Source organism: Macaca mulatta, chromosome 19, assembly GCF_049350105.2.
Source record: "Macaca mulatta isolate MMU2019108-1 chromosome 19, T2T-MMU8v2.0, whole genome shotgun sequence".
Lineage (NCBI taxonomy): Eukaryota > Metazoa > Chordata > Mammalia > Primates > Cercopithecidae > Macaca > Macaca mulatta.
Genome location: NC_133424.1, coordinates 60,079,736 through 60,093,452, shown reverse-complemented (window position 1 = coordinate 60,093,452; position 13,717 = coordinate 60,079,736).

Below are 13,717 nucleotides of genomic sequence, written 5' to 3'. Positions count from 1 at the left end.
TCCCTCTGTCGCCCAGGCTGGAGTGCAGTGGCACAACCTCAGCTCACTGCAACCTCCACTTCCCGGATTCAAGCGATTCTGCTGCCTCAGCCTCCTGAGTAGCTGGGATTACAGGCGCCCGCCACAACGCCTGGCTAATTTTTGTGTTTTTAGTAGAGACCATGTTGGCCAGGCTGGTCTCGAACTCCTGACCTCAAGTGAACTGACCACTTTGGCCTCCCAAAGTGCTGAGATTACAGACGTGAGCCATCGCACCTGGCCTAATTTTAATTTTAATTTTAAGACAGAGTCCCACTGTGTCACCCAGGCTGGAGTGTAGTGGTGTGATCATGGCTCACTGCAGCCTTGACTTCCTGGGCTTAGGTGATCCTGCCACTTCAGCCTCCCGAGTAGCTGGGACTACAGGCGCGTGCCACCATACCTGGCTAAATTTTTTGTATGTTTTGTAGAGATAGGGTTTCACCATGTTGCCCAGGCTGGTCTTGAACTCCTGGGCTCAAGCACCCCTCCGGTCTTGACCTCCTGAAGTGTTAGAATTACAGGTGTAAGCCTCTGTTCCTGGCCAGTCAACTCTATTGCAAGATGAATAGAGTTGTCAGATGAGGGTGGAAGGGAAGAGCAGATGCAAAGGCCCGGCCCTGGGGAAAGAGGAAAGGCAGGCGGCTAGAAAGTCAGCAGTTTGGCTGAAATGGTCTGAGGGACAGGGCCGACTTGCAGGTGCAACCAGGGATTTGGGGTTTGACCCCAGAGGTAATCTACAGTCATTAAAATGTTTGCTGTTGTTTTTTAATTGTTACATAATTCTGTCATGTGCAGTGGCTCATGCCTGTAATCCCAGCAATTTGGGAAGCTGAGGAGGGAGGATCACCTGAGGTCAGGAGTTTGAGACCAGCCTGGCCAACATAGTGAATCCCCATCTCTACTAAAAACACAAAATATTAGCCAGGCGTGGTAGTGGGTGCCTGTAGTCCCAGCTACTTGGGAGGCTGAGGCAGGAGAATCACTTTAACCGGGGGGGGCAGAAGTTGTGGTGAGCTGAGATCGCACCACTGCACTTCAACCTGGGCAACAGAGCAAGACTCTGTCTCAAAAAAAAAAAAAAAAGAGAAGAAAAATTCTGATATAATTTGCCTACCATAAAACTCATTTATTTATTTATTTATTTATTTATTTATTTATTTTTGGGGGGACAGAGTTTTGCTCTTGTTGCCCAGGCTGGAGTGCAATGGCGTGATCTCAGCTCCCCGAAACCTCCGCCTCCCCGGTTCTCGATTCTCCTGCTTCAGCCTCCCGAGTAACTGGGATTACAGGCATGCACCACCATGCCGGGCTAATTTTGTATTTCTAGTAGAGACGGGGTTTCTCCATGTTGGTCAGGCTGGTCTCAAACTCCTGACCTCAGATGATCCGCCCACCTTGGCCTCCCAAAGTGCTGGGATTACAGGCGTGAGCTACCGTGCCCGGCCAAAGTACTGATACTTGAATGGATGAACCTTGAGAATGTTATGCTAACTGAAGGAAGCCTGTCATAAGGGACTACACACTGTATGATTCTATTTTTATGAAATATCCAGAACAGACAAATCCATGGAGACAGAAAGTAGATTGGTGGTTGCCCAGAGCTGGGAGACGGCAGATAGGAAGCAACTGCTAATGGGCCCATGGTTTCGTGCTGGGGTACTGAGATGTTCTGAAGCTATATGATGATGATGGTTGCACAGCACTGGGAATATATGAAAAACCATTTAATTATACAGGTTGAGACCAGTCTGACCAACGTGGAAAAACACCATCTCTACTAAAAATACAAAATTAGCCGGGCATGGTGGTACATGCCTGTAATCCCAGTTACTTGGGAGGCTGAGGCAGGAGAATCGCTTGAACCTGGGAGGTGGAGGTTGCGGTGAGCTGAGATTGTACCATTGCACTCCAGCCTGGGCAACAAGAGGGAAATTCTGTCTCAAAAAAAAAAGTATCAGTACTTCATTCCTTTTTATGGCTGAATAACATTCCATTGTATGGATAGACCTCATTTCATTTATCCAATCATTTGTTGATGGACGTTTTGGTTGTTTCTCTCTTTTGGCTGTTGAGAATAGTGTTGCTATGGACATTATGTATGAGTTATTGTTTGAATACCTATTTTATTTTTATTTATTTATTTATTTATTTATTTTTTGAGACGGAGTCTCACTCTGTCGCCCAGGCTGGAGTGCAGTGGCACGATCTCCACTCACTGCAAGCTCCGCCTCCCAGGTTCACGCCATTCTCCTGCCTCAGCCTCCCGTGTAGCTGGGACTACAGGCACCCACCACCACGCCTGGCTAATTTTTGTATTTTTAGTAGAGACGGGGTTTCACCGTGTTAGTCAGGATGGTCTCAATCTCCTGACCTTGTGATCTGCCCGTCTCGGCCTCCCAAAGTGCTGGGATTACAGGCATGAGCCACTGCGCCCGGCCTATTTATATTTATTTTGAGACAGAATCTTGCTCTGTCCCCCAGGCTGGAGTGTAGTGTCGCGATCTCAGCTCACTGCAACCTTTGCCTCCCGGGTTCAAGCAATTCTCCTGCCTCAACCTCCCGAGTAGCTGGGATTACAGGTGTGCACCACCACACCTGGCTAATTTTTTTTTGTTTTTTCGCATTTTTAGTACAGATGGGGTTTCACCATGTTGGCCAGCTGGTCTCAAACTCTTGACCTCGACTGATCTACCGGCCTCAGTCTCCCAAAGTGCTGGGCTTACAGGTGTGAGCCACCACGCCCACCCATTACAGGTTTTTTGTGTCAGTATATGTTTTCATTTCTCTTGGGTATCTCCCTAGGAGTGGAATGAAGGTTTTCTTTGTTGTTGTTTTGTTTTTTACCAGCAATAATTTCAAGCTTACAGAAAACTAGCAAGAAGGGTAAGTAGATCTTTCCTGGATTAGCAAGTCAGTAACATTTAGCCACCTCTGCTGTGTGTTTCTTTTCTGAACATTTGAGAGGCAGTGGAACACGTCATGTCCCTTGATCCCTAAATCCTTCAGCATGGCATTACTAAAAACAAAGACATGCTCTTTAAAAAATCCAGAACAAGAATCAAAAACAGGAAATGAAACATTGATAAAATAATACAATTGTTTAATCCACAAATTCAAATCTGTTTGTCTCAATAAAGTCCTTTATAGCAATGTTTTCCCCAGCCCAGGATTCAACACAGGATCATACGTTGCATCAAGTCACATGGCCGAAGGATCTTAGGAAGGAAAAAATCTTAATCATCTTTGCCCCTTCCTCGAATCCCTTTGGCTGACGTGGGAAGAATAGATCGGAGGGGGAATAAGAGGGCAAGCAGGGAGACCAGGGAGAAAGCCAGTGCTTAAAATAGGAAAGAGAAACTTAGGAGTCAGAAGGATCTCGGTTCAAGTCTTGGCCCAACTCTTCAGGAACTGTGGCCTTGGGCATGCATGTGATTGAACTTTTCTAAGCCTCAATTACTGCGTCAGAAAAATGGGACTAACTCGTAGGATTGGTGTGAGACCAGGGATGTGCTGAGCACAAACCCTGCCCATCAGTCAGAATCAATTTCCCAACACCATCCCATCCACCATTTCAGTCAATTACACAACAACCCAGGACAGTCCTGAGTGCTTCAGATGTGGTTACTTTCTGGATCCTCCCAAGAAACAACCTTACAAGTAGGTGTTATCCTCATCCCCACTTTATTTATTTTTATTTCCATTTCTTTATTTCTTTATTTTGAGACAGAGTTTCTCTCTGTTACCCAGGCTGGAGTGCAGTGGCACGATCTCAGCTTACTGCAACCTCTGTCTCCTGGATTCAAGTGATACTCATGCCTTAGCCTCCCAAGTAGCTGGGACTACAAGCACCCACTACCATGCCCTGCTAATGTTTGTATTTTTGGTAGAGATGTGGTTTTGCTATGCTGGCCTCGAACTCCTGGCCTCAAGAGATCTTCCTAGCTTGGCCTTCCAAAGTGCTGGGATTACAGCAGGAGCCACCATGCCTGGCCTACTTGTGGGTTTTTGTGCCCCCACACCACACCATTTCAATGATTATAGCTCTAGTGTATGTTTTGTTACTTGAGAACAAACCTCTCCTTATGGCAAACAGGAAATACATTTATGGTGTGACAACTGTGTGCCAATCACTGTTCTTTTTGTTTTATTATTTATTTTGAGACAGAGTCTCACTCTGTCACCCAGGCTAGAGTGCAGGGGTGTGATCTCGGCTCACTGCAACCTCTGCCTCCCAGGTTCAAATGATTCTCGTGCCTCAGACTCCCAAGTAGCTGAGATTACAGGTGTGCGCCACCACACCTGCCTAATTTTTGTATATTTTAGTAGAGACAGGGTTTCACCATGTTGGCCAGGTTGGTCTCAAACTCCTGACCTCAAGTGATCCACCCATCTCAGCCCCCCAAAGTGCTGGGATTACAGGCATGAGCCACTGCACCTGGCATATTTATTTTTACTTTTATTTTACAGACAGGGTCTCACTTTGTCACCCAGGCTGGAATGTACAGTGGTTCAATCATAGCTCATTGCAGCCTCAACCTCCTGGGCTCAAGCAATCCTCCTGCATCAGCCTCCTGAGTAGCTGGGACTACAGGCACCTCCCACCACACCCAGTTAATTTTTTGTATTTTTAGTAGAGACGGGTCTTCACCATGTTGGTCAGGCTGGTCTCGAACTCCTGACCTCAGGTGATCCACCCTCATTGGCCTCCCAAAATGCTGGGATTATAGGCATGAGCCACTGCACCCAGCCCCACCTGGGTCTTTCAAAGCTCTTAGAATACAGGTGTAAGCCATCATGCCTGGCCTATTTTTTTTTTTTTTTTAAGGCAGTTTCTTGCTTTGTCACCCAGGCTGGAGTGCAGTGGTGCAATCATAGCTCACTGCAACCTCAAATTCCTGGGCTCAAGGGATCCTCCCACCTCAGACTCCTGAGTAGCTAAGACTACAAGCATGCACCACTATGCCCAGCTAATCATCACCACTTTATGGAGGAGGAAACTGAGGCACAGAGAGGTAAAGTCACTCCCCTGAGGGCACTCAGCTACTACACAGCAGAACCAGGACTGAAACCCAGGGCCAACACTCACCCCATCACCTCCACCTCCACCCCTTATGTGTCATTGTCATTGTCGGTCCAAGCGAGAGGTGATGGTGGCCTGGACCAGCGTGGAGGTGTGGGGATGGAAACAAGAGGACTGACTCACAAATAGGTAGAACGGTGACCGACTAGGAAGAGGAGTGAGAAAGTAGAAGTCCAGGCCGGGCGCGTGGCTCACACCTGTAATCCCAGCACTTTGGGAGGCTGATGCAGGTGGATCACTTGAGGTCAGGAGTTGAAGACCAGCCTGGCCAACATGGCAAAACCCCATCTCTACTAAAAATACAAAAATTAGCCAGGTGTGGTGGCACACGGCTGTAATCTCAGCTACTTGGGAGACTGAGGCAGGAGAATCACTTGAACCCAGGATGCAGAGGTTGCAGTGAGCCAAGATTGCACCATTGTGCTCCAGCCTGGGTGACACAGTGAGACTGTCTCCAAAAAAAAAAAAAAAAAAGAACAAGAACGTACCAGCTTCATGAACAGGACTCAGGCTTTGCGTATTTCTCTTCTCTGTCTTGCTCCTCTGCCTTCTCCATGAGAACATGCCTGGGCCAGCTTGCTGGAGGAATGTGAGAGAAAGGTAGGGAAGAACTGAGTCATCCCAGCTGAAGGCATTCCAAACCAGCCAGTCTCTAGTCAACCCGCCAGAGGACCACAGATGCATGAGTGAGCCAGCCAAGGTCATCTGAGCCTGGCCCGGGTCACCAGGACAATGTTGAGGACGCAAATACATGTGAGAAAAAAAATATATGGTTGTTGTTTTATGCCACAATGTTTTTAGGTGATTTGTTACACAGCTGTAGCTAACTGATACAAGGGAGAGGCTAAGATCAGATATAGAAATACGGCCACTTCAACACCTCATAATTTAGTACTTACTGAACGACAAAGGAAATCCAAAATTATTTCTTTTTCCTTCTCTCCCTCTCCCTTAATTTTCTTTTTTTTTAGAAACAGGGTCTCACTCTTGGCCCAGCACAGTGGCTCATGCCTGTAATCCCAGCACTTTGGGAGGCCAAGGCAGGGGGATTGCTTGAGTTCAGGAGTTTGAGACCAGCCTGGGCAACATGGTGAAATGCTGTCTCTACCAAAAAAAAAAAAAGCCAGACGTGGTGTCATGAGCCTGTAGTCTCAGCTACTCAGGAGGCTGAGGTGAGAGGATCACCTGAGCCTGGGAGGCAGAGATTGCAGTGAGCTGAGATTATGCCACTGCACTCCAGCCTGGGTGACAGAATGAGACCCCATCTAAAAAAAAAAAAAGAAGAAAAAAAGAAACAGCGTTTCACTCTGTCACTGAGGCTGGAGTGCAGTGGCATAATCGTGACTCACTGCATCCTTGAACTCCTGGCTCAAGGGATCCTCCTGCCTCAGCCTCCCAAGTACCTGGGACTACAGGCACATGTCACCATACCTTACTAACTTTGAAAAAACTTTTTAGTGGAGATAAGGTCTTGCTATGTTGCCCAGGCTGGTCAGTCGGCCAGTGGCTGGAGGCTACCTGGTGTAGCCTCCCAGGAGAGGTGGTTTGGCTGAAGGAAACTTGCCTTGGAGGGACAACTGGGAGCCACTAGCAGCTGGGGGACAGGAGAGTGGAGCTGGGTGGGGATGTTGCCAACAGCAACTTCTTCCTAGGAGAACAGACTTGTGTGGCATCAAGTCAGCTTAGAGGAGACTGCTTTAGGAAGGACAGGGCCAACGAAGACCCCTGCTACCGAGGGTCTCGTAAGAACCTGTCCCCTCCCATATGAGACCCTTTCAGTCCCCCAGCCCCTGGGTTCCATACCCTACCTCAGTGTTACAGGAACAACAGGTTTGATGCCTGCTGTGCAGCAGCAGACCAATTGCACAGAGACAGCAGGGTTTGCAGCAGAGAAAGGATCTGTAATTGCAGGGCACTGAGGGAGGAGATGGAAGCAGATCCTCAGTTCATCTCCCTAAGGAGTTCTGGGCTGGGGTTTTTGAGGAGATCATGAAGGGCAAAGGACTGGAAAATTGGCCTTGTTGATTGGTCAGAGAAAGGGGCAAAATCATCCCAAACGTGGAAATCACATGCTTTGGTGAGTCAGCATCTCATGGGGTCCCTCAGATCAGCTGGCAGAGTTGTTTCATCAGCATGCAGGACCTGAAGGAATATCTCAAAGAGAAAACTTAATGTTTTATCATGTTTAAGTTGTCATTTACAGAGCACTTGAAGGGAAGTAGAATCTGGTAACAAGGTCTACATGATTCTAGGACAATAGGCACAAAACAATTACGGGGAAATAGGTCAGAGAGCCACCCGGCCTCACGATTAATGCTGAGTGTGCAGAAGCTGGTTTTCTTTTCTTTTCTTTTTTTTTTTTTTTTTTTGAGACGGAGTCTCACTCTGTCGCCCAGGCTGGAGTGCAGTGGCCGCATCTCAGCTCACTGCAAGCTCCGCCTCCCGGGTCTACGCCATTCTCCTGCCTCAGCCTCCCGAGTAGCTGGGACTACAGGCGCCCGCCACCTCACCCGGCTAGTTTTTTGTATTTTTTAGTAGAGACGGGGTTTCACCGTATTAGCCAGGCTGGTCTCGATCTCCTGACCTTGTGATCCGCCCGTCTCGGCCTCCCAAAGTGCTAGGATTACAGGCTTGAGCCACCGCGCCCGGCCTCTTTTTTTTTTTTTTAAGGCGGAGTCTCGCTCTGTCGCCCAGGCTGGAGTGCAGTGGCCGGATCTCGGCTCACTGCAAGCTCCGCCTCCCGGGTTTACGCCATTCTCCTGCCTCAGCCTCCCGAGTAGCTGGGACTACAGGCACCCGCCACCTCGCCCGGCTAGTTTTTTGTATTTTTTAGTAGAGACAGGGTTTCACTGTGTTAGCCAGGATGGTCTCGATCTCCTGACCTCGTGATCTGCCCGCCTCAGCCTCCCAAAGTGCTGGGATTACAGGCGTGAGCCACTGCGCCCGGCTGTTTTTATTTTTTTTGAGATAGAGTCTCATTCTGCCACCCAGGCTGGAGTGCAGTGGCACAATCTTGGCTCACTGCAACCTCTGCCTCCTGAGTTCAAGTAATTCTTGTGCCTCAGCTTCCCGAGTATCTGGGATTACAGGTGTGTGCCACTACACCCGGCTAATTTTTGTATTTTTTTGTATTTGGGTAGAGATGTTGACTCTACCCATGTTGACCAGGCTGGTCTCAAACTCCTGAGTCTTGAACTCCTGACCTAAAGTGATCCACTCACTTCAGCCTCCTAAAGTGCTGGGATTACAGGCATGAGCCACCATGCCTGGCCACATCTCTTTTTTTTTTTTTTTGAGACAGAGTCTCACTTTGTCACCCAGGCTAGAATGTAGTGGTGCAATCTCAGCTCACTGCAGCCTTGCAACCTCCACCTGCTGGGTTCAAGTGATTTTCATGCTTCAGCCTCCTGAGTAGCCGGAATTACAGGTGCATGCCACCACACCCAGCTAATTTTTGTATTTTTAGTAGAGATGGAGTTTCACCATGCTGGCCAAGCTGGTCTTGAACTCCTAACCTCAATGGATCCACCACCTCAGCCTCCCAGAATGCTGGGATTACAAGCATGAGTCATTGTGTCCGGCTCTGTGTGGGTAAATCCTGGGTAATGCTCTGTCTGGATAAATCCACCGCACCCAGCCTTATTTATGCGTGTTTTTACATCCAAAGCAACTGTGGCCAAATAAGGCCAAAATAACTGTGGCCAGATTCAGAGACTGGCAGGTTTCAATTAACTTATTTTAAAAGTCACATTTGGGAGGCCAAGGTGGGTAGATTGCTTGAGCCCAGGAGTTTGAGATTGGCCTGGGCAACATGGCGAAACCCTGTCTCTACAAAAAACACAAACAATAGCTGGGAATGGTTTGCATGCCTGTAGTCCCAACTACTCAAGACGCTGAGTTGGGAGAATCACCAGAACCTGGGGAGGTCGAGGCTGCAGTAGGCTTTGATTGTGCCACTGCACTCTAGCCTGGGTCACAGAGCGAGACCCTGTCTCAAAAAAAAAAAAAATTAAAAAGTATTAATTATTGGCTGGGTGCAGTGGCTCACGTGCTTTGGGAGGCTGAGGTGGGGGGATCGCTTGAGCTCAGGAGTTTCAGACCAGCCTAGGCAACAGAGTAAGATGCCATCTCTAAAAAAATTAAAGTGTTAATTATCTACTGTATTGTGCCAGGCACAAAACAGACAAAGCCCCTGCCAGCATGGAGCTTACATTCTAGCAGAGAGACTGCCAATCAACAAACAACCAGGTATGACGTGATGTCAGGTAGAGATGAGCTTCCTGGAGAAAATAAAGCTGGAGAGAATAGTCAGTGGAAGGAACCTCCCAACAGGGGACAGTTGAGCACAGACTGAGGAGGGGAGGGAAGAAGCCAGGTGAATCTTCTGGAAAGAGGGAACAGCATATAGGAACTTGCTCGGTTGGTGTGCTTGGAGGAGAGCAAGCCTGGACAGAGAGTGGACAGACCAGACTTACAGGATGTGGCGAGGGATGTTGGATTTTATTATGTGATTTTGTTGTATTTTATTTATTTAGGAGACAGAGTCTCACTCTGTCACCCAGGCTGGAGTGCAGTGATGTGATCTCGGCTCACTGCAACCTCCACCTCCTGCGTTCAAGCAGTTCTTCTGCCTCAGCCTCCCGAGTAGCTGGGATTACAGGCATGCTCGCATGCCAGGCTAATTTTGTATTTTCAGGAGAGACAGGGTTTCTCCACGTTGATCAGGCTGGTCTCAAACTCCCGACCTTAGATGATCCGCCCACCTCGGCCTCCCAAAGTACTGGGATTACAGGCGTGGGCCACCGTGCCCGACCTATTGTGTGGATTTTAAAATTCTGTTTTGTTTTTTTAGAGATGAGGTCTCATTCTGTTGCCCAGGCTGGAGTGCAGTGGTGATCATAGCTCACCGCACCCTTGAGCTTCTGGGGCTAAAGTAATCATCCCACCTTGGCCTCCTGAGTAGCTGGGACTAAAGGCACACACCACCACACCCAGCTAATTTTTAAATTTTTTTGTAGAGACTGGGGTCTCACTATGTTACACAGGCAGGTCTCGAACTCCTGGCCTCAAGTGATTCTCTCACCTCAGCCTCCCAAAGTGTTGGGATTACAGGCGTGAGCCACTGTGCTTAACCGTGTGACTGTTATTGTTATTAATTTCTGTACTGCTCTGTACATTTGACACATTTCATGATAAAACTAAAAGAGTCAACAAGAGATGAGGTAGTAGAGACAGCAAATGCAGACAATTCTTCCTGGAAATTTGGAAAGGAAAAACAGCTGGGAGGAGGTGGAATGAAGAGAGGGATTTTTTTTTTTTTTTTTTTTTTTGAGACAAAGTCTCGCTCTGTCGCCTAGACTGGAGTGCAGTGGCCAGATCTCAGCTCACTGCAAGCTCTGCCTCCCGGGTTCATGCCATTCTCCTGCCTCAGCCTCCTGAGTAGCTGGGACTACAGGCTCCTGCCACCTCGCCCGGCTAGTTTTTTGTATTTTTTAGTAGAGACGGGGTTTCACCGTGTTAGCCAGGATGGTCTCGATCTCCCGACCTCGTGATCCGCCCGTCTCGGCCTCCCAAAGTGCTGGGACTACAGGCTTGAGCCACCGCGCCCGGCCAAGAGAGGGATTTTTAAATTTTTTTTTTGAGATGGAGTTTTGCTCTTGTCACCTAGGCTGGAGTGCAATGGCGTGATTTCAGCTCACTGCGACCTCTGCCTCTGGGTTCAAGTGATTATCCTGCTTCAGCCTCCCGAGTAGCTGGGATTACAGACATGTGGCACCACACTCAGCTAATTTTTGTATTATTAGTAGAAACAGGGTTTCACCATGTTGGCCAGGCTGGTCTCAAACTCCTGACCTCAGGTGATCCACCCCCCTCGGCCTCTCAAAGTGCTGGGATTACAGGTATGAGCCATCACACCCGGCCTTTTTTTTTTTAAGATGGTGTTTGGCTCTTGTTGCCCAGGAGGAAGGGAGGAAGGGAGGAAGAGGAGGAGGAGGGGGAGGAAGAAAGAGGAGGAGAAGGGGAGGAGAAACTTCAATGGAAGAGGAAAGAGGGAAAGAAGGAGGGAGGTGGAAGGGAGCAAGGAAGGAAGGAAGGGAGGTAGGGAGGGGGAAGGAAGGAGGGAAGGAAGGAAGGAAGGCAGGAAGAAAGAAAGGGAAGGAAGGGAGACCCCAATCCTTGAGAGAGGGAATCAGAGGGACAGGTGACAAGGGGGTTCCCTTCTGATGGCTTCTATGTGCACAGGGAAGTGTGGGACCTAGTCATGAGCTGGAGGGCAGGGGGGAAATGCAAGCATACCAGAGACACACAGAGAGTGCCCTGCGCCCCTCAGAGGCCTGTGATTTCTCTGATTCAGGTAAAACCCGTTGGGCTGGCTGGGTGGTTTCCTTCTGCTGGGCTCGGCTGGCACAGAGAAGAGGATGGCTGGAGTTTGGCCAGGTGAGTCCTTTAGAGGCCGAGAGGAGTGAGGAGTGTGAGAATGCTTGAAGGATGTGATTCAAAAGATGAATCACGGAAAGCAGTGCTGAACAAAGTGAATAGATGGAGACGACAGGAAAAGGTGGCAGAGAAGAGGAACCTGTGGCCAGGGTGGACCCCTCTCCTGAAGAGTATCTTTTCCCTTAGCTTCTCGGGGGCTTCCATTTTATTTTCCTTTGTTTATGAGAGATAAGGTCACATTTTGTAGACCAGGCTGGAGTCCAGTGGTACAATCATAGCTCACTGCAACCTCGGGCTCCTGGGCTCATGGGATCCTCCCACCTCAGCCTCCTGAGTAGCTGGGACTACGGGCACATGCCACCACATCTGACTAGCTTTCTTCTTTTTTTTTTTTTTGAGACGGAGTCTCGCTCTGTCGCCCAGAGCTGGAGTACAGTGGCCGGATCTCAGCTCACTACAAGCTCCGCCTCCCAGGTTTACGCCATTCTCCTGCCTCAGCCTCCCAAGCAGCTGGGACTACAGGCGCCCGCCACCTCGCCCGGCTAGTTTTTTGTCTTTTTTAGTAGAGATGGGGTTTCACCGTGTTAGCCAGGAGGGTCTCGATCTCCTGACCTCCTGATCTGCCTGTCTCAGCCTCCCAAAGTGCTAGGATTACAGGCTTGAGCCACCGCACCCCGCTACTTTCTTCTTTTTTTAAGAGATAGGGTCTCACTATGTTGCCCAGGCTGGAGTGCAGTGGCTATGCACAGGTATGATCCCACCAGTGATTAACACAGGAGTTTTGACCTGCTGCATTTCCAACATGGGCCAGTTCACCCCTCCTTAGGCAACCTGGTGGTCTCCCATCCTCAGGAGGTCACCAAATTGATGCCAAACTTAGTGTGGACACTGCATTGGCATAGGGTACTACAGCCCAGAACTCCTGGTCCCAGGTGATCCTCCTGCTTCAGCCTCCTGAGTATCTGGGACTACAGGTGTGTGCCACCACGCCTGGCTCTCTTACTTTAAAAAATAATAATTCTATCTGTGTCCCTAAACTGTTTATTGTTTAGCTTTGCCTGCGTTTTGAAATGATATTTATTTTCGGGACAGGGTCTCACTCTGTCGCCCAGGCTGAGTGCAGTGGTAGGATCACAGCTTACTGCAGCCTCAACCTCCTGGGTTCAGGCAATCCTCCCACCTCTGCCTCCCGAGAAGCTGGAACTACAGGCAGATCATGCCACCATACCCAGTTTAATTTTTCTCACAATGTGGCCCAGGCTGGTCTTGAACTCCTGGCCTCAAGCAATCCCCCCAGCTCGGCCTCCCAAAGTGCTGGGATTACAGATATGAGTCACCACACCCTGTTGAAATTTTATATGTAAATGGGAGCACATCTGTGTTGTGTGTAATGGAAATTGACTCATTTTCACTGCTGTATAATACTCCACTGAATAAATATACCACAATTTATCCACCTGTATCCACCTGTGGTGGGATGACAGAGGCCCACCACTGTGCCTGGTTAATTTTTTTTCTTTTTTTTAGACAGAGTCTCACTCTGTCCCCCAGGCTGGAGTGCAGTGGCGCAGTCTCGGCTCACTGCAAGCTCCGCCTCCTGGGTTCACGCCATTCTCCTGCCTCAGCCTCCCGAGTAGCTGGGAGGCTTCGTGGTTCATGCCTAAAATCCTCACACTTTGGGAGGCTGAGGCAGGCGGCTCACCTGAGGCCAGGAGTTCCAGACCAGCCTAGCTAACACAGTGAAACCCCGTCTCTACCAAAAAATACAAAATTTATAAGCCAGGCATGGTGGTGCACATCTGTAGTCACAGCTACTGGGGAGGGTGAGGCAGGAGAATGGCTTGAACCCGGGAGGCAGAGATTGCAGTGAGCCCAGATGGCACCACTACACTCCAGCCTGGGCGACAGAATGAGACCCTGTCTCAAAAACAAAAAAATAAAATAAAAAACAGGGCCGGGCGCGGTGGCTCAAGCCTGTAATCCCAGCACTTTGGGAGGCCGAGACGGGCGGATCACGAGGTCAGGAGATCGAGACCATCCTGGCTAACACGGTGAAACCCCGTCTCTACTAAAAAATACAAAAAACTAGCCGGGCGAGGTGGCTGGCGCCTGTAGTCCCAGCTACTCGGGAGGCTGAGGCAGGAGAATAGCGTAAACCCGGGAGGCGGAGCTTGCAGT